The sequence below is a fragment of the Rosa chinensis genome, unplaced genomic scaffold (genome assembly GCF_002994745.2).
Source record: "Rosa chinensis cultivar Old Blush unplaced genomic scaffold, RchiOBHm-V2 RchiOBHmChr0c30, whole genome shotgun sequence".
Classification (NCBI taxonomy): domain Eukaryota; kingdom Viridiplantae; phylum Streptophyta; class Magnoliopsida; order Rosales; family Rosaceae; genus Rosa; species Rosa chinensis.
The window spans coordinates 39,106-63,281 of NW_020126841.1; the positions used below are offsets into that span (position 1 = coordinate 39,106).

Consider the following 24,176-nt stretch of genomic DNA (forward strand, 5'->3'; position numbering starts at 1 on the left):
TACGTGTTAATTGCTATGAGTAATGGTTAATTTGCACTGTGAGTTGATTCAAAGAACGATCAGATAAATGGATTGGACCGTGACAGCTTTTCATTTGGGCTCTTATCTAGCATTTAAGATGGGCACGTTTTTGTAGCATGTTGAAAAGATTTTCTGTTTTTACACTTAATAATCTCCGAGTGGTAGTGGTTTAGGTTACGGAAGTCGATCATTGTATATAATTTTATTTGTTTTTATTTATTTATTTTAAGTATATTAGAACCAAATTTCAAAACCCCCCATTATATTCTTTTATTTGTTAATTGACCTTTTAGTGTAGGTGTACCCTACAATCCCCGGACTGAACGATCCCTGCTTATCCTATACTGATAACTACATTTTGCAGGGTTAAATTGTGAGGCTATTTCAGCCCCATCAATTTTTGGCGCCGTTGCCGGGATTGTTAAAATCTCTAACGCTTAAGTGTCATTAATTTTGATTTATATAGAATGCATGCTAAATTTTTGTACTACATTTGTGGAATGGTGACAAATTGCGATTTATGCTAGGCCAAGCTATAATTGTGATTAGTTTAAGTTTATGAGTTTACCAAATTAAGCATGTATTTTATAATTGTTGTGCAATTTGTAGAGGTTTATTTTTCAGCATGTTGTAAATTATATGTGTTTCACTTAGATTAAGCATGATGTAAATTGTAATAATATACTTAGGTGTTTGAATTTCATTAAATATTAATTGTTGTAAGTGTGTAAAAATAAAAAATAAAGAAAATTAACTCAAAAAAAAAAAAAAAAAAATTGTTGTGTGAGCAAGGAGAAGAGTCCAGGCTGAAGGTCTATAAATATTAAGCGCTGCATGGGAGGCAACCCATTTCAACCAAAGCTGTGGAGGAGCCATCAACGAGAGTTTGACATTTCTATCCCTTCACTTGTTTAGTTGAATTGTACTTGTGTCTTTTATTTTCTTTTTGCTCCTTTGTTTTCGTATTTATTTTCATAAATTCCATTCCTATATGCTTAATTGTTCCATTGCATGCTTATGATTGATTACATTGAGGACAATGCAATATTTAAGTGTGGGGAAGGGATTTATACTTTTTGTTGAGTCATATATATTGAAAATACAAAAAAATTGAAAAATGTCAAAAATTAAAAAATTTTTGCTTTTATTTATTGAGTCAAAATGATTTTGGGTGAAATATCTTCTTCAAAGTAGGCGCATCTGATGGGATGGGATGTGATGTCTAAGTCTAGTTTGGATCCGAGAAGTGCTGACAAAGGGTCTCGTCCCTGTCAATCAAGTGAGCTGAGCTCGCCAAAATCGGTCCCCTCTTCACCTGGTCATGTCCCAAAGGAGTTACCGAAAGAAGAAAGGAAATAACCCTAGTCCAAAACCTTTTTGGTTTCAGTCTTAGTCTTTGTTTTTATTTTTGAGTCTTAGGATGCCTTAACTGTCTAGGATGATTCAATATCTCTGGAATTATGGCTAAAGAGGATCACAATATTGAGATGATTTTAAATGGTATTCCTTGGTTAATTGAGATAAATGAAAGCATATGCATAGTGGATATGGATTTCGTAACCTTGGTACAGAATATGAGCATGTTAAGAGATTTTGATTCATAAAAGCCCATGTGAGATATTTGAGCCATGTCCCTTTTTCTCGGAGGAATGAAAGAATATATTCTTATTTTCTTGGCGATGTTTGATGATCTCATTATTCTTCATTTGATTGATTGCTGCCATAGATTAAGTTTGATGGACTAGAGAATGCTAGAATTCACTCTTGTGCTTGTTGAGACTTTTATCAATACATGTCCCTGATTCTGGAAAGGATAGAGGCATCATAGGAATCACCACCATAGACAAATAACTGTGTCCATATTTGTGCCCGTCGTGGACCCCTTAGATAAACCACTTTGAGCCTACATTGAGCCTTTTCTTTCATCACCCTTAAATTCCTAACCCTTAACCTTAGTATAGTTACAATCCTACCCTTTATTCTAAGAATTTAGTAGAGCTATCTTTTGAGACTTACTACATGGATTGATGGCAAGGATGAAGATTGAGAAGAGGTGAAAGTTCAAGTGTGGGGGTAGACTTGTCCATAAAAAAAAAGTATGTGAAAGCCGTGAAAAACAAAATGAAAAAGAAAAAATTGTACGGCTAAGAAAAGAAAAACAAAAAAAAAAAATATGCATATGGATTTTAGTCCCCCATACTTGGTGAATTTGGAGATTGTTTTGAATTGAAGCCCATACATAAAATTTGGTCTTTGTCCAGTTCACGAGGGTTCAAGTGGATTTTAGAAGTCTCTCTACATCAAAATGAGCTCTACTAGGTTTTTAGATACTTTGACATTCCTTAACCTTTGTTTCTTAAAACCTTGAACCTTAGCCCCATTTCAACCCATTATAAGACCTTTTTGATCCTTAAAGGGACACCTTTGATCTGTGAGATGATTATAAGAGTTGAACCTATGGCTTGGGTCCATCCGTGCAAGTAGTTGATATCCTCCATGAGATCTTTTGAAAAAAATTATATTCACAAAGTGCTTTCATTTCTTATATATGTGAGCTATTTGATTGCCTCAAAATATTTCTCTCACATATAATGAGTGATTATAAGCTTTTAAGCATTGCCATAAATCTGAGAGAAGAAAGAGTGATATACATTGTGAGGATATGAATCATTACTTGTCTGAAACATGCTGAGCTCCACCCATCACCATTGTTACAAACCAGGTCCTACTTATTTATATATGGATTATATGCTTCAATTAACCCTCGAATATCTAAATATTGATTCTTGATTAAGTGCTAATTTGATACCATGAGAATAAGGATTTCAGAGACAAATGTTAAGGGCAATATAGTCTTTGTGTGTCATTTGTGTAGAGTCTGGTAGTGAATTGTTTATTTTGGTTGAGTGTTTCGTTTTGATTTTGCTAAGGGACTAGCAAAAGCTAAGTGTGGGGATTTGATAAGAGCACAAAGTGTGACATTTTTAATATATATTTTTCCTCATTTGGCTAAGTTATTCTCTTAAAACTAATAATTATAATAAAGTTTATGTTTTTAGTTAATTCAAGGTCGGAAATGGTGAAAATAGGTAAAAACAGGCATAAATGAGCATAAATTAAAGACAAGTCATTTTAGAAACTTTCCTCTTTCATTTTAGGAAATATTTCCTATTTTGTTTTAGGAAACTTTCTTCATTTGAACTTTTCTATTTCTGATTTTTGTATTTTAATGAGAGTCCATCCCATTAAAAACTCTTGAGTGATGAAATCAAGAAAAATTGAAGGATTAATCAGGAAGAATTCGAGGAGATAAAATGGATTGTTTTTAATCAATATTTATTCCTAATTATCTGATTTCTTATTGATTATAAACTCTAATTAAATTCTGATTTTTCTTGATTGTAGGAGTTTATTGTGTGCACAATTCTTGGAAGAAATTAGTGCAAATCAAAGGAGAAGAATAAGGGATGTATCTGGTCGCTATTCAAGGCATATACAATGAGCCATTAAGGGGAAAAGAAATCAGAAAATTCATGACTTTGTCAAGAGAAAATCAAGCAAATTTGGAGGAGAAATCACCTCAAGATGATTGGCCATGATTGAATCACAAGAGATGAGAATTCCACTATAAATAGCAGCCATTCTCTACACCAAAATCATCACTTCCTGACCAAGATTACTTCCTAGCTTATCAGTTCTTAGCTAAAAATTATTCTATAGCTCTGCCCAATTCACTTCTCAAACCTCCATCACATACAAGATCGTGATCACCATCCTTCCATCAATCTAAGAAGTTCTTAGGCGCTGAGTCAAGGACGCTCCACCACCATAGCAGAGACGAGTTCATCACCTTGTTGCTAAGCCGCTGAGGAAAGCTTCAAAAGTGTAACTATGACTCTACTTATGATCTTTCTTTCGGTTTTGTGTGTTTGGATTTGTGAGTTGTGTAATTGGAGACATGAGATTTTTAGAATATTTTTATTATATTTTTGAGATTTTCAGTTTATTATTGAGTTAATTTTGAGAATTCTTTTATGATGCATGTTACAATCTTATGCCCTTTTATGTGTTTAGGTAATTTTCAGAGTTAGGTTAATAAGTTTGCATGCTAGAATCACGCTGAGTATTCATGTGTGTTTGCTTAATTTGCCAAGAGTAATTATTTGTTAAGACGCTGAGTTAAACAAGTAGTAATTAGTTCTAAAGAGTGGTAAAAATCATGCTTTAATGATTAAACGATTCTGGAAATTACGTGTTAATTGCTATGAGTAATGGTTAATTTGCACGTGTGAGTTGATTCAAAGAACGGATCAGATAAATGGATTGGACCGTGACAGCTTTTCATTTGGGCTCTTATCTAGCATTTAAGATGGGCACGTTTTTGTAGCATGTTGAAAAGGATTTTCTGTTTTTACACTTAATAATCTCCGAGTGGTAGTGGTTTAGGTTACGGAAGTCGATCATTGTATATAATTTTATTTGTTTTTATTTATTTTATTTTAAGTAGATTAGAAACAAATTTCAAAACCCCCCATTATATTCTTTTATTTGTTAATTGACCTTTTAGTGTAGGTGTACCCTACAATCCCCGGACTGAACGATCCCTGCTTATCCTATACTGATAACTACATTTTGCAGGGTTAAATTGTGAGGCTATTTCAGCCCCATCAATTTTTGACTAAAAGGTCAATAAACAAATAAAAGAATGAAATGGGGGTTTTGAGATTTGGTTCTAATCTACTTAAAATAAAAACAAAACAAATAAAATTATCTACAATGATCGACTTCCGTAACCTAGACCACTACCACTCAAAATTATTAAGTGTAAAAACAGAAAATTCATTTCAACATGCAACAAAAACGTGCCCATCTTAAATGCTAGATAAGAGCCCAAATGAAAAGCTGTCACGGTCCAATCCATTTATATGATCCGTTCTTTGAATCACTCACACGTGCAAATTAACCATTACTCATAGCAATTAACACGTAATTTCCAGAATCGTTTAATCATTAAAGCATGATTTTTACCACTCTTTAGAACTAATTACTACTTGTTTAACTCAGCGTCTTAACAAATAATAATTACTCTTGGCAAATTAAGCAAACACACATGAATACTCAGCGTGATTCTAGCATGCAAACTTATTAACCTAACTCTGAAAATTACCTAAACACATAAAAGGGCACAAGATTGTAACATGCATCATCAAAGAATTCTCAAAATTAACTTAATAATAAACTGAAAATCTCAAAAATATTAATAAAAATATTCTGAAAATCTCATGTCTCCAATTACACAACTCACAAATCCAAACACACAAAACCGAAAGAAAGATCATAAGTAGAGTCATAGTTACACTTTTGAAGCTTTCCTCAGCGGCTTAGCAACAAGGTGATGAACTCGTCTCTGCTATGGTGGTGGAGCGTCCTTGACTCAGCGCCTAAGAACTTCTTAGATTGATGGAAATGGTGATCACGATCTTGTATGTGATGGAGGTTTGAGAAGTGAATTGGGCAGAGCTATAGAATAATTTTTAGCTAAGAACTGATAAGCTAGGAAGTAATCTTGGTCAGGAAGTGATGATTTTGGTGTAGAGAATGGCTGCTATTTATAGTGGAATTCTCATCTCTTGTGATTCAATCATGGCCAATCATCTTGAGGTGATTTCTCCTCCAAATTTGCTTGATTTTCTCTTGACAAAGTCATGAATTTTCTGATTTCTTTTCCCCTTAATGGCTCATTGTATATGCCTTGAATAGCGACCAGATACATCCCTTATTCTTCTCCTTTGATTTGCACTAATTTCTTCCAAGAATTGTGCACACAATAAACTCCTACAATCAAGAAAAATCAGAATTTAATTAGAGTTTATAATCAATAAGAAATCAGATAATTAGGAATAAATATTGATTAAAAACAATCCATTTTATCTCCTCGAATTCTTCCTGATTAATCCTTCAATTTTTCTTGATTTCATCACTCAAGAGTTTTTAATGGGATGGACTCTTATTAAAATACAAAAATCAGAAATAGAAAAGTTCAAATGAAGAAAGTTTCCTAAAACAAAATAGGAAATATTTCCTAAAATGAAAGAGGAAAGTTTCTAAAATGACTTGTCTTTAATTTATGCTCATTTATGCCTGTTTTTACCTATTTTCACCATTTCCGACCTTGAATTAACTAAAAACATAAACTTTATTATAATTATTAGTTTTAAGAGAATAACTTAGCCAAATGAGGAAAAATATATATTAAAAATGTCACACTTTTGCTCTTATCAAAGAATGCTGAAGAACTAAGCTAGAAAACTCTTCAATCCTTGAGAGAACTAGCTAGGTCACCGATCGACCTGAGCTCCTGATACCATGATAGAATTGTAAGGAAGATTGAAGAAGATGATGAAAAAACCAGAAAAGAGAGAGAGAGCTTCGTATATTGATGCAGAGGGAATACAACTTGCACACAATACATCAGACTTGTTTTTCTACTTCTACATTTTCTTAATATGAGTAAATTTCCATTTTACCCTTAACAATATGATCCTCTGTCGCTGAATCTTCATTCAGACAAAAAACAACTATCAGCCTTTGAGGAACAAATAATTGGCAACATTGGAATCAGTTTCTTCCAATCAACAATTGGCAACATTGGAATCACTTTCTTACCGGAGGTTGGATCACAGTAATCCCTAATCAAGGTGATGAATCAGCTATACTAAATAAGCCGCAAATTTAAAGTTTTTTTTTTTTTTTTGTCTATTCCCCAATCTAGAATCATGAAACAGTCACAATAACATCTGGTAGGATTGTAGTAACACAATGTATAACCTAATGTGAGATGTTAATTCATTCATATTCAAAACTCATGCATGGTTGAACTGGTATCTCTATTTTTAGTGAAATGGGTTTGGTTATAAAGGAAAGTCTGATAACTATATGCCATTTCTGGCCATACAACATTACGACAAGTTGAACCCCTGGCCTATTATTGATCTTCTCTTAGTTTCTCCTTTTCCTTTAAGTGATGGCAGTCTTTCTTCTGTTGTAGGTGGTTATAAGAAAGCTAGCTTTAAAGGTATAAACGCATCAACACAGCATGATTTACAACGTAACTTGTATTACAATGAGAGTTTGAAGGACGTACCAAAATGTCTAGCTAGCAGCTTAATTTACATTCGAAAAGTTAATTAATAGTAGATTTTAGCTTTGTAGAATAGGTCAATACTCATTCAAAAACCCTCTAATCCTTTGTCCACCTCTACTCAAAAAAGCCTACAGTTTTTCTAATAACCAATACAGTATCAAGATGGATCTCTCTGTTTTGGTAAGGTAGCTATTTTCGCTCTTATTCATCTATGTCCAAAGCTACAGATATTATATCAGTGCACCCTTCATCTTGGTGTACATATGAAGAAATACATGTATAGTGTATAATATTGCAGGAACAGGTACCACTTTTTCATAATAATTCTAGAATGTGTTTCACTTCTGTTAGATACGACTATGTGCGATTCCCAGTACTTTTTTACACCCCATATATATATTGAAGAATCAGCAGTAAGGAGAAAAATGATACATGAGATCTATCTAAGGATCGAAAAGATGATAAGCTTCCGAAAATGATCGATTTAAAACGCAAAGTCTAATATAAATATGAAAGAAAGAAATGAAAGTGAAATCAAAGGAATGAAAGTGTATAGCATTGTTGGTTCAGAATAAAAGCTAGTAAAATTAGGGAGAATTCTTGGGTACCTTGGTGTTTGCCATACCCTCATTTTGTTAAATATTTTGGATCATTGGATTAGTAATATATCCAATGGTTCAAAATATTTAACAAATTGGTAACCTGTTTAGCCCTTAGCCTTTCTAATTATGCTACTCATTTCCAATAAGCAAATATGTTAACACAAACTACTAATTGAATTGAAAACAATAAAGCCAATTAATATTTAATTATCAATTGACAATTCACAATAATGATTTTCTTTTTTCAAAAAAAAATAAAGAACCTTCTATCCTAAGTTCACCGAATTACTATTAGTTAAATAGTCATATTACTAATTAATTTTATTATAGTGAATTAATGTTTGATTAATGCTTGTTATTAATGGACAATTACACAATTGAAAATTATGTTTTTCCTTATTAAAACAAAACCTTCTAACCTAAGTTGCAAAATTAGTATTAGTTAAGTAGTCTTTATTACCAATTAATTATATCATTAGTAGTTTCGTTAACCAAATATAATTCTTTTTACATGCATTTTATGACAACCACACAATTAGTGTAAAAATAAATAATATTTGTTTAAATGTAGTCAAATGAGAACCTACTTTAGGACTTATTACCCAAATGAGAATCTACTTTACTCTAATGAGAACCTATTACAATTACCACTTTAGGACTTAATTACTCAAATGAGAACATAATACTTTACTCTAACGAAGACCTTATTTACTTTAATGAGAATTTTTTTTTTCTTTCTAATTACCACATGTGTCCTCAAAGTGGTTACATGAGTCTCAGAGTGGTAAATATTATAAAATAGAACATGTATGAGAAATGTTAATGTCCATATCTTTACCCGTCTCATTTGTGTAATAAAGTTCTCCCTTGCATAATGAAAGTAATATATTGTGTAATGTCATCGTGGAATTAGTAATTACTCTTTAATCGACGTAATTTACCACAAATTCAACAATTAAAAAAAAGTGAAAAGTTTTGTTCTAATTATAGTAATTACTCCACCTAAACTAATGTACTAATTTATGGACAATTTAACAAGTATGACAACCAATTTGTTGTCAGAGTGGTAAATCTTTATGTTTTTATCATTAATGAAATGATTACTACAATGCTACACATTTTACCACAATCACAACAATTGATGTAAAAGATGTAACTTTTGTCCTATTTATAGTAATTACTCAACCTAAACTAATGTACTAATTTATGGACATTTAACAAGTGCAACAACAAATTTGTTGTCAAAGGGGTAAATCGTTATATTTTTATCATTAATGGAATAATTATCAATGACTACCTATTTTACCATAACGGCAACTATTGGTGTAAAAGCGGTAACTTTTGTTCTGATTGTAGTAATTATTCAAAAACTATATACCATACCAACCATTTTACAATTCCGACGACATTTGTGTTGTGAACATGGTAAAATTAAAATTAGACCAAAAGATATGTAACAACTCAGTATTGTAAGGGGGCTTCTCCACTTGATAATCAAGGTTCTAAATTTGATAAAAGTTGTCCAAATATGATATTTACATCTTTGACCACTCAATTACAGGAACCACAACAACTGTTGTCATAAGTCATAATTGTAGTTCAACTATGTGTAATTTATTATTTTGACAAACTTGTACATGATTTTTAACAATGTTACATATCAAGAAAGAGTGTGTTGTTAATATGGTAAATTTTATTTTTAAAAATGACACATGTCGATATTTAATTGGGTAACCTATTGACCAATTCAATAGGTTTCCACTATATTAATTTACTAAAAGTAAAAAAAAATAAGGGTATGCCATACATCAAGGTACCCAAGAAAATTAGTAGGTAACTGATATCAGAATAGGGAAACTGAGTACTTTGAAGTGTGTCTGCTGCGCTAGAGGAGAAGGTCCCGCGTCTATGCGTTTGTAATATACGGGAAGTCCGGAACCTCTCTAATTACATATCTTATTGAAAAGTATGTCATATTATGGCGACATAAAATATGTAATATAATATGAGAATGTGACTTTTAATTAAATTTTAAATAGCTAAGCAAACAAGAAGTTCACTCTATAGTAAGTTGACAACCACTATTTCCAGGTTTCGACTCTGCTAAATCTCATAAAAGAATTAAAATCTTACATTTGGCCTCTCAAAATAATAATAATAGTTCTTTGAGGATGCGGATGGTATATTTTTTTGCCACTTAGTTAATTAAACTCATTCCTTCAAGCTATGAACTGCAAAGGGCTTGAGGATTGTCATCTGCATTCAAGACAAACAAAACACAAACTAATTGCAGATTTTAATTGAAGAAAATCATGATTTAGTTGGAAACGTAGTGTGTTCTAATAAATGAATCGCCTGAAACGTATCATCTCACCCTGACTCCGGAGGCTCAAAGTTTACATCCAAATTAATTATAATTCAACACATTATTTTTTCGGCATGGACGTACGTCCTTCTTCTCGCAGGGAAACATGGTGCGACAATCTCTAAATTGTTGGATTTTGATGATGGTGATGAAATGTAGAAGATGAAGAAGAAGAAACAGAAAACAAGAAAAGCTACTGATATAGTGATATTTCTCTCTGTTATCTCTAATACAATCATGCGCTTAGTCTATTTAACTAACTCTGCTAGTACAAAAGCTGTGACAAACATCTATCAAAACTTTGACTTTTACTCAGTTAATGATTCCATGGTGCTCAATGAACTCAATCCATATCCGGATAGGAGAGACCGTATGATGGCTTGATGATGCCTAAAAGAAGATCTCAGGGGTAAGATGTTGCTATGGAATCCAAGTACAAAAGACTCCAAAATATTACAAGTCCTTTTTCTATGACTTCCGTACTGATTTTTTTTTGTTTTATCGGTAACATCACGGTCGTTGTGGGAAAAACATGGAATTAGGAGCAAGGGAGAAGCACCAAATGCTCGTGCAACAGCCGCCGTTGCGTCACGTACCTTGGCTGTGGCCATGGGCCAATGGGTGAAGGTTTGACTGACGAGCCTTCTTTTTTTCTTTGAATAAACTGACAAGCCTTCTTTACAGAAGGGACATGGTTATCTTTGGAAACTTCGGAGGATGCGGATCATGAAAATTCCTTTGTAATACTTTCTGCTCTCATGTCTTTGTGGTAAGGAAGGTGACCACTGGCCAAGAAATTGTCCGAACCCGCATCGATCAGTCCCAGAACAAGAACCATGCAAAATCATAATCTGCTGTTCAGATCAGCAAGAAAAACAAAAACAAAAAAATCAATGCAAAATCAGTTGTTTAGACACAAGGAAAGAAAAAATCAAAATCCCCTGCTGGCACCAACAACAGCACATAAGAGACCAAAGAATGATGAGAACTTTCGGTCTTTGTGAGGCATATTTACTGAGAAAACTGCTGGTTCGAAGAGAACGATTAGTCTTTTGAACTCTCATTAAATGTGCATATATATATATATATGGGGAACTTGTTCTTTACTCTCATAAGCTCTCCGTTGCTTGACTTGAAATTGTAGAATTAAGTTGATGTCGCTTTTAAATTCTTTCTTATATATTGCACTATGTTGTGCCAATTCTGGAGGAATGTTTAATATAATGCGCGCTTTCTCTCAAGTCCAAACCAAAGAAAATGAAGAAAATGATTTCTCTTGCCACAAAAACAAAAGGAATCATGAACTTGTAACCAAAAACAAAAGGAAGTCAAAAATAAAAACAAAGGACCTTCAGCGGACACATTATATTATAACTAATTTGCGAAATTCCTAACTAAAGTGAACGCAGATGCACTCCATCACTTGGACACCTTGGTAATAGTTTAGAAGGTCAAATACTTGCAGTACCATGAATTAGTAGCATCCTTCATGTTACAGATTCGTTTTCAACAAGTCTTCTGAGCTCCATCAATATAAACAGGCTTCTCTGGGCTGCCAGAACGTTTAAAATTGCCTTGGAAATAATCTTCTATAGCGTTATGACGTAGGGGAGGAGCTACGGTAGTAATAGTATTGTATGCTTGTACAGCCTTGTTTACTTGGTTGAACACGAAACGGTGAAAGTAGAAATCGTACTTCTTTGCTACAAAATGGCTTGCTTCTAGGTGCTGCTGTAAGTCTATATCTCCCGTCGGCCTTTCAAAATTAAAAATAAAAGAAGTTCATTAGTTCATTCATCACACACACACAATGTAGATGTATACACCAACATATTTTAAGTGGAGATCATTTGTACATACCAGACTCTGAGTATGAGGTCTTCAAGACCATCACCTTCCCACACAAGTTTGGAATAGGAATTCGTAGGGTAAAGCACAAAAAATGTTCTGCTATGAACGTCATCTGCTCCTCTAGGCATAAGGTTATAAAATTTGGGGTAGACTTGCAAAGCATGGTAGGTCTCGAGATAAGACGTGGTTTTAGACACATGTATCACTAGATGGAAATACAAAAGATATAAATCAGTATAAAAAAATAAAAAAAATTATATTGATACAAAAGAAGTCTAAAATATATAATATCACAAGAAATTGTATTACCATTTAGATTTCACCACAGTACTTATCACAGAAAGTTGCATAAAATAAGGCATGCAAAGCCAAGTTATATGCACGTTCCTTAGTCATGCGTATGTGTTCGCCATAATTTGTGCTAAAATAACGGCTCAATTTAGCGGGAGTGAAATCAAGTAAAATCAAATAAAACAAAATAAAATAAAGTATCAAGAAGCACATACTTTGCTGACTGCAAAATAAGGTAAGCATGATCCTCACCGGACCCTAGTGTTATCATTGTTGCGCCAGGATCGCTTTCTATAATATTGTAGCCCACAAGAGTAACACTATGAACTTGAAAGCCCTGCATACAACACATTAATACAAATTGGAAGTTTGTTTTCTGTTTTTTTTTTTTTTTTTTCCGTCTACGGTTCATCAATACAACGATACACTAAGTAAGCTTAGCTCGTTAGAGACGTAAACTGGTTTGATACAGAGGTAGAGTAGTCATCCCAAACTAGTCTATCAATATATAGAGTTTATCTACCTCTAAACCAAACTAGACTAGTCTACTTAATATATCGATACATTAACCGTAGATCTTCCCGTGTAGATAATCTGATGAGAACTTTTAAGTGACAAACTAGGTTGTTTCATTACCTTCTCGGGGTCGTATCCACCGATGATGGTCCCAAACGAATAATCCTCATTGTACTCCTTTTTGCATTCGTCCAACAGGCCGCTATTATATTTTATGAATTTACGTAAATACTCTTTTGTTATTTTTACTGCTTCGTCAAGTGATCTAGGTGACTGTATCAAGCAAAACAAGTGGTCAGTTTATGATTTAAAATTAAATATCGACTTACAAAGCTGAGATATAGGTGCTCATACATGTCGACGCACGTGAAGGTACATTTTCTCCCAATCTTTATTAAACCCCATACATGTGCAAAATAAGTTTATGCTGGAAGACAGGCTCTTAATTTTTCTTTCTCGTCTGTCACTGAAAATATAAGATTTCAAGCGTAAACATTCATGGTGTTTGGTAGCTAAAAACAAAGGATCGATCAAGAACAAACTTACATAGTTTTCCTTGTATTTTGCCATTATGCATACGGCTAGATGTGGTCCTCGAATCTATGCCCATCATGATGCCTCCTTCATATACAAATGCAAGATTGACTGTCCCTTGACCAACTTCATTGTTTTTCTTCCAAATACTACAGGATCTTACTGTGAACTTTTCTCTAGCCAATTCAATAGAAGATACGATCCAGAGGGCCATTATTTATAGAGAACAATATCCCTTGTTCTAATAGGACTCGGCACTTAAACTAGGAAAGTATAAAACTACATGCCTTGTAAGATAAGGCAAATCTAAAACCAGGAAATCTGAATGTAATACCCCGAAAATCCAAATTATTTTCCGAGGACATCTTAGAATGATTTCGAGGTCATGGGAGATTGTACGAAGCTTGGAGAAGTGTGGAAGTAGTTCGATCGATTTTATTTCAAAATCGTACGTATTTAGGGGCGTCTCAAAAATTGACTTTTTATATGTACCAAATTTGGGAAAACTTCCTTCATGAAAGTTGTAGAGCTCGTCGATACGATCACGTGCATATGCGGAACACAAAAATCGGAGTTCGTATGAATTAGTTATGATTTTTTGAAGGTATTTCCAGTTTAATATAAAAGCTTCTATTTCTGGCATTTCCAAAAATATCACTCGGTCTCCAATTTTTGAAACCGAGCTTTCTTCTCTCTCTCTTGCGTCCGAAACCGGAGGAAAAACAGAGCAAGCTTTCCCGGTCGAGTTCTCCACCCTCCGGCCACCGTTTGACGCCAAATCACCTCCCTTGCCTTCGCCTCGACGCCGCCTGCCTTCCGGGCGTGATTGTTTCCGCCGGCACAGCCTCAAAACCCGGTGAAACGGAGTTGCAGACCTTGAAGCAAAAACGGTCAACCCCGTTTTCCTCCTAGCTCCGGCCACCAAAACTTCCGATCCTTAGCTCCATGAACTCGCCTCAACTTGCTGATCATCATACTAGAAGGATCGCACCTGGAGTGACCGGTTTCACGTTCGTCGGAGCTCGGTCGGTTTTCGATCCGAAACGAAAATCTTTCGATCGGGATATCTCGAGCTGTAGTGCATCGTTTTGATTGATTCTTTTTCCAGTGGGTTCGACTTGATGTTCTTAACAACTATCTAGAAGGAATTAAGGCCTGAAATTGAAGTTTTTACGTCGAAAATTGAGCTCGCCGGTTTCTGGAAATTCTCGCCGGTTTCTGGAAAGTTTCCGGCCACATTCATACTGTTCAAGGTAATTTTCGACCCCTTCCGGTAATTTTCAGACTTCGTGCTAGTTATGAAAGTTGTTCAGCTTGATGAGAGGAAGAGGAGTAGCCAGGCCCCGACACCATTGGCGGTGGTCGGCGGCGGCTCTGCCTCTTTTCCGGCGTCCCTTTTCCGGCCACCTCCGGGGGTCAAAAATGTGATTTCTTTACAGTTTTAGATTCTACGTTTCGATACGATCGTTTGCATATATAATTCATAATTTTTGGTTATCGTATGATTAATTATGAATTTTTGCGGTTTCGATCGATTTCGATAATCCAATTATTGTTTTTCGAAGATCGGACCGTCCGATGGACTTGTAGTTTTGTTATGTTGATCGTATGACTGTCCCAGTGACCTTGTGAGGTCACGGGCGAAGATCCGACCGTTGGATCTTCGTATAATTGTGAATTAGGGTTTTGGAAGGCGATTCGTGAGAATCCGACCGTCGGATTTTCATGAAATTTTGTGGAGATGTTTATAAGGACGATTTAGGAAGATCTGACCGTTGGATCTTCGTGATAATTTTGGGGGATGATCCTATGGACGATCCGTGAGGATCCGACCGTTGGATCATCATATAATTTCGATCCGACCGTTGGATCGTCTTTATTTTTATTTATGAGTTGGTTGGCTAAGTTAAGGTCATGTTTGATTAGGTGATTGACGGTCTTCCTTGGGTGAGCGGTTTCGGTGTGTATTGTGTTGAAGTGAAGACGCAGCGGGACTAGAGGTGAGTAAACCTCACGTGTTTCATTTTACGAACCGAATACTTTTAATAATTCTATTTTGTCGAAATTGTGTGAAAATATTTATGAAATAAATATTGTTTTAAATCATATGGACTTGATCAACTACGGTCCATAGGTAAGTAAAATGATTTAATTATACAAAATGAATTTCACGATTTTTATGCCTGAACTATAGTTGGTATTAGTGATTATCCCTGAGCGGATAATTACGTATATATATATTTACGTAATTATGTATGGAATGATATGATATGGAGATGTGTGATTATATATGGAATGGTATGACATGGAGATAAGTGATTTTATAATGATTTATTTGATGTGGAATCGAATACATGATTTATCATATTCATTTATGATGATAGTGATTGGTGAAATTATATTGGAAATTTATGGATGACATGGTATTGGGTGATGATATGAGTGAGAATGGATTGGTGATTTGCTGAATTATATTTTGAGTACATATTTACACAATAATAGTACGTACCATGGAATTATTGATCCTATTGTGTGAAAGAATATTATTGTACTCGATTTTGGTTGAGTTTAGGGTCAACATAGTGACCAGCATGGGGGAATCGGATGCCCTAATACTAGGTGGAAGATGGGCTACGATTGGTTGAGTTTAGGGTCAACATAGTGACCAGTATGAGGGAATCGGATGCTCTAATACTAGGTGGATGATGGGCTACGATTGGTTGAGTGTAAGTGATGCCACAACCCTTGTTGGGTGATGGGCTAAGTTGAGTATGTGTATCGGACGTTCTATGCTGATGAACTACGATGAATGCAAATTATATCGGATGCCACAACCAGGCCAGGTGATGGGCTACGATGCAGTAGAGCTCTAGTCTGTCAGTCACCGTATTTGTATAAATACGCTTTCGGGGTTTGAGAAGAAAGATGTGAGTCTAGTTCCCGTATTAATCTTTGGTGATTAAGAGTTGGTGATTTTAGTGACTGATTTTGGGGATTGTGGATTTCTTCGTGGATGTTGTGATTGTTGATTGTTTTGCTTGAGTTAAAAGAAATATGAATTAAAATCAACAGTTCTTTCTTATTTACTCATACGGGCTGTCATGGCTTACCGGGTTTGGTGTTGTTGCATTCCCGGTACACGATTCATATTGTGTAGCGGGTAATCCTGTAGGTCAGGAGAATCAGGGCGGTGATCGTGCGGGTTAGAGCATTTGTTATAATTTTACAGCAATTGTAATAGTGAGGTGAGTTAAGCTCATTTGAGCCTTGCAATTTGATTTGGTGAGAGTGTGCTGTAATAAATAACTTGAGAATGTGGTTTATTGTATTATTGAGAGGTGTGAAGTGTGGTTGTTTTTGAGAAAAAAATTCAGGACGTTGGTTTGTAATAGTTATTATTCATGTTTCGGATTTGAATTGTTTATTCAAAATTCGGGGCGTGACAGTTTGGTATCAGAGCGTAAGGTACATATTTGGTGATGTGTCAATACCTTCCGAGTGATGGCCCGTCTGCAGCGGATCCCCATCGTGTGCTCTTCGGTATTGGCTAAGTCATTGGGTATGTGTGAGTGTTGGGAGTTGTTTAGGCCGCTAGGTCGTTTTAGGAACGTGAATACCTTCCCTGTAGTATTGACTTGGTTAATATGGACTTGTATTTGACTTATACTGTGTTTTAAGTGTTATACGTGTATTAGCCAATCATACTATGCATCTTAGGTAATAGATATTCGAAGGAGTAGTACTTAGGACCATAAGTTGTTTTGGAGGTTCGTATTAGAATAAGTTCAGTTGCCGTGAGTTGTAATCTTTAGGGAATGGAAACCTCTAGATTTAACTCTGATGAGTCAGTGAAAATTGTTTTATGGATGTGAGGTTCTTTTGGATGTTGATGTGTTTGGTTAAAGGCATGATGTTGGCCTAGGCATGTACCTTGTGTGGTTATGAGTATAAACTGGTAAAAATTTTACCTTCTTAAGGTGGACGTACAGATGTTTTGATGGGACGTACGTATCAAGGATTTGATATCTTATTTAGTATCGAGATGTCTTAGTGGAGTTGAGTGATTGACTTGGGATATATGTTTAAAGTGGCTTTGAGGTAGCTATGCTAATTTTGTGTGAGATTGAGTATTAGCGGAGATTGGGAATCTATGAGCAGTTGGGATGAGTTTGTTGTGGTAGTTATCAAGTGTGTTTAGTACAAGTTAGTTGGTTCCTTCTAGTGCTGTGCCTTTTGTACACTGGCCTCCTAGAACTTTCCTTGCGTATTCGATTGGTTAACTGATTTACGCCTATCCCTAGTGATGGTAGAGTAAACCTATTCTACAGTTTTGAGTTGTGCTACCAAATGTGATTCGAGGAAAATGTTTTGAGTGTCTTTTCCTCTTATCAACAAGTTGTTGGGGCAGGGATTTAGGTGGGGGAACCAAAGTTCGAAGTTTTGGGTTGGAGTGATTGAGACAATATTTTTGGGTGGTCTCTGAGTACTATAATTGTTTTGAAATCAGGGTTGTTGGTAGGAATGGAACTAGTGGTAAGTTTTTGTTGAAGCAATTGATTGATGAAATAGTTGAGATTTTATATGTGTTGTAAGTGTAACTCTAAGGATGTGGGTTTTCCTAGTTAACTCAGGAAGCGCTTAATTTTATTAATTCCTAATTCTAGCGACGGAATTGTTTGTGTTTGGTTTGACTCAAATGATGCTTGCTAGACCACTGTGTGACTGAATTGATTGTTGGGTTTGGAATTGATTGTTTGTGATACTTTTTTATGAACGACGCGTGCGGCAGAGTCGGCTAGGGTTTTGAAAGAGCAAGGAGTGGCCAAGGTTCGACCCTTGGTGTCGTTGTTGGTTGTTGAAAGGAAAAGACGACATGCATTCAATCTTATTGATTTAATTATATTACAAAAATAAGCAAACAGAGGACTACACTATTCTAAGCTAGGTCAGCAGCTCCAGATGGGTTGAGGCTGAGCTCAAGAGAAACAGGAGAGCCACTGTTGTAACCGCCTGAGCCACCGGAATAGTAACCGTATGCACTACCTTCCTCGGAAGTAGTTTTCGGGTTACCAAGGACGTCCTCACCGTGCACGGGGAACAGAGGAAGAGTCTCGACCTCCTGGTGATCTCCTCCTCGACGTTCCATGAAAGATTGTCCTCTTGTTGTGCCAAAAGAGATAGTACTGGTATTAGCATTGAAGGGTGAGAAGGAGTTTGGGTCAACGCCATAGCTGACACGTGACCCAAGGGTTAGATCGATTGATCCATCATCACTAGTTGAACCAGTGGAACCAAAGTGTAGATCAATGGACCTACCATCATCAGTAGAACTTGTGGATCCAAAATTCAGATCGAGAGATCCACCAACCCGAACTTTCTGAAATTCCTTCAACTTCTGCCTGTCACGAGCCTTGAGGTTCTGGAACCAAAAGAAGACGTTCTTGTCCTCGATCTGCCCATACGGTTTCAGATGAAGACAGATCTCTTGAATCTGCTCTGGAGTTGGGTACTTGTGACCCTTGTCATAGTAGAGCCCCTGAAGGATTCTTAGTTGAGCTGGTGTGGGAGTCCACCGGTTAGTAGTCGGCCTGATAGGCGTGTTGGCACTACTCCCGGCTGCTTGGTTGTTTCCTCCATCCTCGACTTGTTGCTGGGCTTGTAGTTCCATTTGTGGTTGGGTTTGAAGCTCCATTAGTTGCAGAGTTCGTGATTCCATGGTGATGGGTTGAGGGGATGTGAAAATAGAAGATTAAAGTTGTTGAATGTTTGAGGGAGATTGTTGTTAAAGGGATTAAGGTTGATGATGGGGTGTTGGGGATCTGAAGTTCTCAGATGAAGGAAGAGGTTGAGTCTTCAGATGGAAGAAAAGGATCTGAGAGAGAATGATTGAAGATTGGTGAAGGAAATATTGGAGATTTGAGAAGAGAAGGCTGAAGAGTTTGAGAGAGAATGGCTAAAGCTCGGAATGAAATTCTTTTTCTTTGGAGTGAACAGTCGCTCCCTCAGAATGCACCTATTTATAGAACGAGGTGAGCAGATCTCCACCGTTGGATGGACGATCTCTGTAATTCATTCTACGCGTTGGATTAAAGTTGCCCGAAAACACGGAAAAGCTGTTGGCGCGTGGAGAGCGTGTAAGGGGACCGAGGGAATCTCGAGGCGCTGTGGCAGACAGCTTTAGCCGAAAGTAAAATTTGACTGCCGTAAATCACGGAAGGGATAAGCCGTGGCAAGTGGGCCGTACTTGGGCCTGTCTCGGATCAAGGCCATCACTGTAGCTGTGGGTGGAAGCCTGATAGGCCGAGTTTCAGAAACAGTTTTGAATATGATGGGCCGAGTTTCAGAAACAGTTTTGAATATGATGGGCCGAGTTTCAGAAACAGTTTTGGATATGATGGGCCGAGTTTCTGAAACAGTTTTGGACATGATGGGCCGAGTTTCTGAAACAGTTGTGGATATGTTGGGCCGGATTCTGCAACAGTTTTGGATGAGTTTGGCCGGATTTCTGTAACAGTTTTGGATGAGTTGGGCCAGATTGCTGTAACAGTTTTGGATACGTTGGGCTGGATTTCTGCAACAGTTTGGGTGTTTTGGGCCGATTTGTTGAAACAGTTTGAAACCGCTTGGTTTAAATAAAAGGATTAGTATGGATAATAACGTGAGCAGCTTGTGCTCGAGTGGTTGAGTGTAGAGTTCGTGTACAAGAGGTCTGAGGTTCGAACCTCGCCTCTCATTTATTTTTATTATGTTCGTTATGACATAATAAGTATAAAATTTGTACACATTATATTAAGCACAGCTTGTGCCCCAGTGGTTAGGAGCAAGGTTTTTGTGCAGCAGGTCAAGGGTTCGAAACCTTGCATTCCCTTGTATTTATTTTTATGTCGCTTTTGACATAATAAATATAACACATGTGCATATATTAATGAAAGCAGCTCTTGCTTCAGTGGTTGGGAGCAAAGCCTTGGGGTATAGGGTCGGGAGTTCGAACCTTACCTCTTACAAATATTTTTGGATCTTGTATATGCTCGATATACGGATGTATATACGATCAGTACAGAATACGTACATTATGTAGAGCTTCATACTGTAGCCGAGCCGATTGCAGCCAAACAGTATGGCTGAGCCGAGCCGAGTAGGAGGTTTATGGGCCGAATTTTTGGCCCAATTGGGTTTGGGCCGGTTCGAAATGTGGTTGATTCGGTTTCTTTGGCCCAAGTGGCCCATATTGAATAAGAAGACGTTGCGAAGGTGTCTAATTATCTTTTTTCTTTAAATTCTTGATTTAGTGCAGCGTTGTTTTTCCACACATTGCCTTGTGAGAGTGGTCACTGTACTTGTATGTCAGTACGAGGTGACGATTAGTGTGAAAATAGCTTTTTGTGCAATACCACGTGGTGAATTGAGTGTGTGTTGCTTGAGGCAATTGTTGTGTTGTAATTTTGTGAATGTGGAGTGCGAAAGAATGTTGTATTGTTGAAATTGTGTTGAATTGATTTAGTGGCTATGGGGATGTATTTTTATACATAGAACCGTATCTCTTTAGATTTCTATAGTTTTGATAAAGTTGGAGATAGTATAGTCAAGCGTGGTAGTTGAAGTAAGAATTGTGGTGATCAAGTTGGGTGCTTGGTTAGTGTTCTGTATAATTTACAGAAAACTTTAATCGAAGAAATGGACTCACGATTAAATTTCGGGGCGAAATTTCTTTAAGGAGGGTAGATTGTAATACCCCGAAAATCCAAATTATTTTCCGAGGACATCTTAGAATGATTTCGAGGTCATGGGAGATTGTACGAAGCTTGGAGAAGTGTGGAAGTAGTTCGATCGATTTTATTTCAAAATCGTACGTATTTAGGGGCGTCTCAAAAATTGACTTTTTATATGTACCAAATTTGGGAAAACTTCCTTCATGAAAGTTGTAGAGCTCGTCGATACGATCACGTGCATATGCGGAACACAAAAATCGGAGTTCGTATGAATTAGTTATGATTTTTTGAAGGTATTTCCAGTTTAATATAAAAGCTTCTATTTCTGGCATTTTCCAAAAATATCACTCGGTCTCCAATTTTTGAAACCGAGCTTTCTTCTCTCTCTCTTGCGTCCGAAACCGGAGGAAAAACAGAGCAAGCTTTCCCGGTCGAGTTCTCCACCCTCCGGCCACCGTTTGACGCCAAATCACCTCCCTTGCCTTCGCCTCGACGCCGCCTGCCTTCCGGGCGTGATTGTTTCCGCCGGCACAGCCTCAAAACCCGGTGAAACGGAGTTGCAGACCTTGAAGCAAAAACGGTCAACCCCGTTTTCCTCCTAGCTCCGGCCACCAAAACTTCCGATCCTTAGCTCCATGAACTCGCCTCAACTTGCTGATCATCATACTAGAAGGATCGCACCTGGAGTGACCGGTTTCACGTTCGTCGGAGCTCGGTCGGTTTTCGATCCGAAACGAAAATCTTTCGATCGGGATATCTCGAGCTGTAGTGCATCGTTTTGATTGATTCTTTTTCCAGTGGGTTCGACTTGATGTTCTTAACAACTATCTAGAAGGAATTAAGGCCTGAAATTGAAGTTTTTACGTCGAAAATTGAGCTCGCCGGTTTCTGGAAATTCTCGCCGGTTTCTGGAAAGTTTCCGGCCACATTCATACTGTTCAAGGTAATTTTCGACCCCTTCCGGTAATTTTCAGACTTCGTGCTAGTTATGAAAGTTGTTCAGCTTGATGAGAGGAAGAGGAGTAGCCAGGCCCCGACACCATTGGCGGTGGTCGGCGGCGGCTCTGCCTCTTTTCCGGCGTCCCTTTTCCGGCCACCTCCGGGGGTCAAAAATGTGATTTCTTTACAGTTTTAGATTCTACGTTTCGATACGATCGTTTGCATATATAATTCATAATTTTTGGTTATCGTATGATTAATTATGAATTTTTGCGGTTTCGATCGATTTCGATAATCCAATTATTGTTTTTCGAAGATCGGACCGTCCGATGGACTTGTAGTTTTGTTATGTTGATCGTATGACTGTCCCAGTGACCTTGTGAGGTCACGGGCGAAGATCCGACCGTTGGATCTTCGTATAATTGTGAATTAGGGTTTTGGAAGGCGATTCGTGAGAATCCGACCGTCGGATTTTCATGAAATTTTGTGGAGATGTTTATAAGGACGATTTAGGAAGATCTGACCGTTGGATCTTCGTGATAATTTTGGGGGATGATCCTATGGACGATCCGTGAGGATCCGACCGTTGGATCATCATATAATTTCGATCCGACCGTTGGATCGTCTTTATTTTTATTTATGAGTTGGTTGGCTAAGTTAAGGTCATGTTTGATTAGGTGATTGACGGTCTTCCTTGGGTGAGCGGTTTCGGTGTGTATTGTGTTGAAGTGAAGACGCAGCGGGACTAGAGGTGAGTAAACCTCACGTGTTTCATTTTACGAACCGAATACTTTTAATAATTCTATTTTGTCGAAATTGTGTGAAAATATTTATGAAATAAATATTTGTTTTAAATCATATGGACTTGATCAACTACGGTCCATAGGTAAGTAAAATGATTTAATTATACAAAATGAATTTCACGATTTTTATGCCTGAACTATAGTTGGTATTAGTGATTATCCCTGAGCGGATAATTACGTATATATATATTTACGTAATTATGTATGGAATGATATGATATGGAGATGTGTGATTATATATGGAATGGTATGACATGGAGATAAGTGATTTTATAATGATTTATTTGATGTGGAATCGAATACATGATTTATCATATTCATTTATGATGATAGTGATTGGTGAAATTATATTGGAAATTTATGGATGACATGGTATTGGGTGATGATATGAGTGAGAATGGATTGGTGATTTGCTGAATTATATTTTGAGTACATATTTACACAATAATAGTACGTACCATGGAATTATTGATCCTATTGTGTGAAAGAATATTATTGTACTCGATTTTGGTTGAGTTTAGGGTCAACATAGTGACCAGCATGGGGGAATCGGATGCCCTAATACTAGGTGGAAGATGGGCTACGATTGGTTGAGTTTAGGGTCAACATAGTGACCAGTATGAGGGAATCGGATGCTCTAATACTAGGTGGATGATGGGCTACGATTGGTTGAGTGTAAGTGATGCCACAACCCTTGTTGGGTGATGGGCTAAGTTGAGTATGTGTATCGGACGTTCTATGCTGATGAACTACGATGAATGCAAATTATATCGGATGCCACAACCAGGCCAGGTGATGGGCTACGATGCAGTAGAGCTCTAGTCTGTCAGTCACCGTATTTGTATAAATACGCTTTCGGGGTTTTGAGAAGAAAGATGTGAGTCTAGTTCCCGTATTAATCTTTGGTGATTAAGAGTTGGTGATTTTAGTGACTGATTTTGGGGATTGTGGATTTCTTCGTGGATGTTGTGATTGTTGATTGTTTTGCTTGAGTTAAAAGAAATATGAATTAAAATCAACAGTTCTTTCTTATTTACTCATACGGGCTGTCATGGCTTACCGGGTTTGGTGTTGTTGCATTCCCGGTACACGATTCATATTGTGTAGCGGGTAATCCTGTAGGTCAGGAGAATCAGGGCGGTGATCGTGCGGGTTAGAGCATTTGTTATAATTTTACAGCAATTGTAATAGTGAGGTGAGTTAAGCTCATTTGAGCCTTGCAATTTGATTTGGTGAGAGTGTGCTGTAATAAATAACTTGAGAATGTGGTTTATTGTATTATTGAGAGGTGTGAAGTGTGGTTGTTTTTGAGAAAAAAATTCAGGACGTTGGTTTGTAATAGTTATTATTCATGTTTCGGATTTGAATTGTTTATTCAAAATTCGGGGCGTGACACTGAAA

The 24,176-nt window shown here is 36.7% G+C and overlaps 1 long non-coding RNA gene across 1 annotated transcript; it reads left to right on the plus strand.

Moving 5' to 3' along the window:
- The first annotated feature begins 13,970 nt into the window (after window positions 1-13,970).
- On the plus strand, window positions 13,971-24,168 carry LOC112181353. The gene is made up of 5 exons (XR_002928812.2): window positions 13,971-14,577; window positions 15,251-15,324; window positions 16,482-21,976; window positions 22,650-22,723; window positions 23,883-24,168. It is a non-coding gene; the product is annotated as an uncharacterized LOC112181353 (long non-coding RNA).
- Window positions 24,169-24,176: the final 8 nt, after the last annotated feature.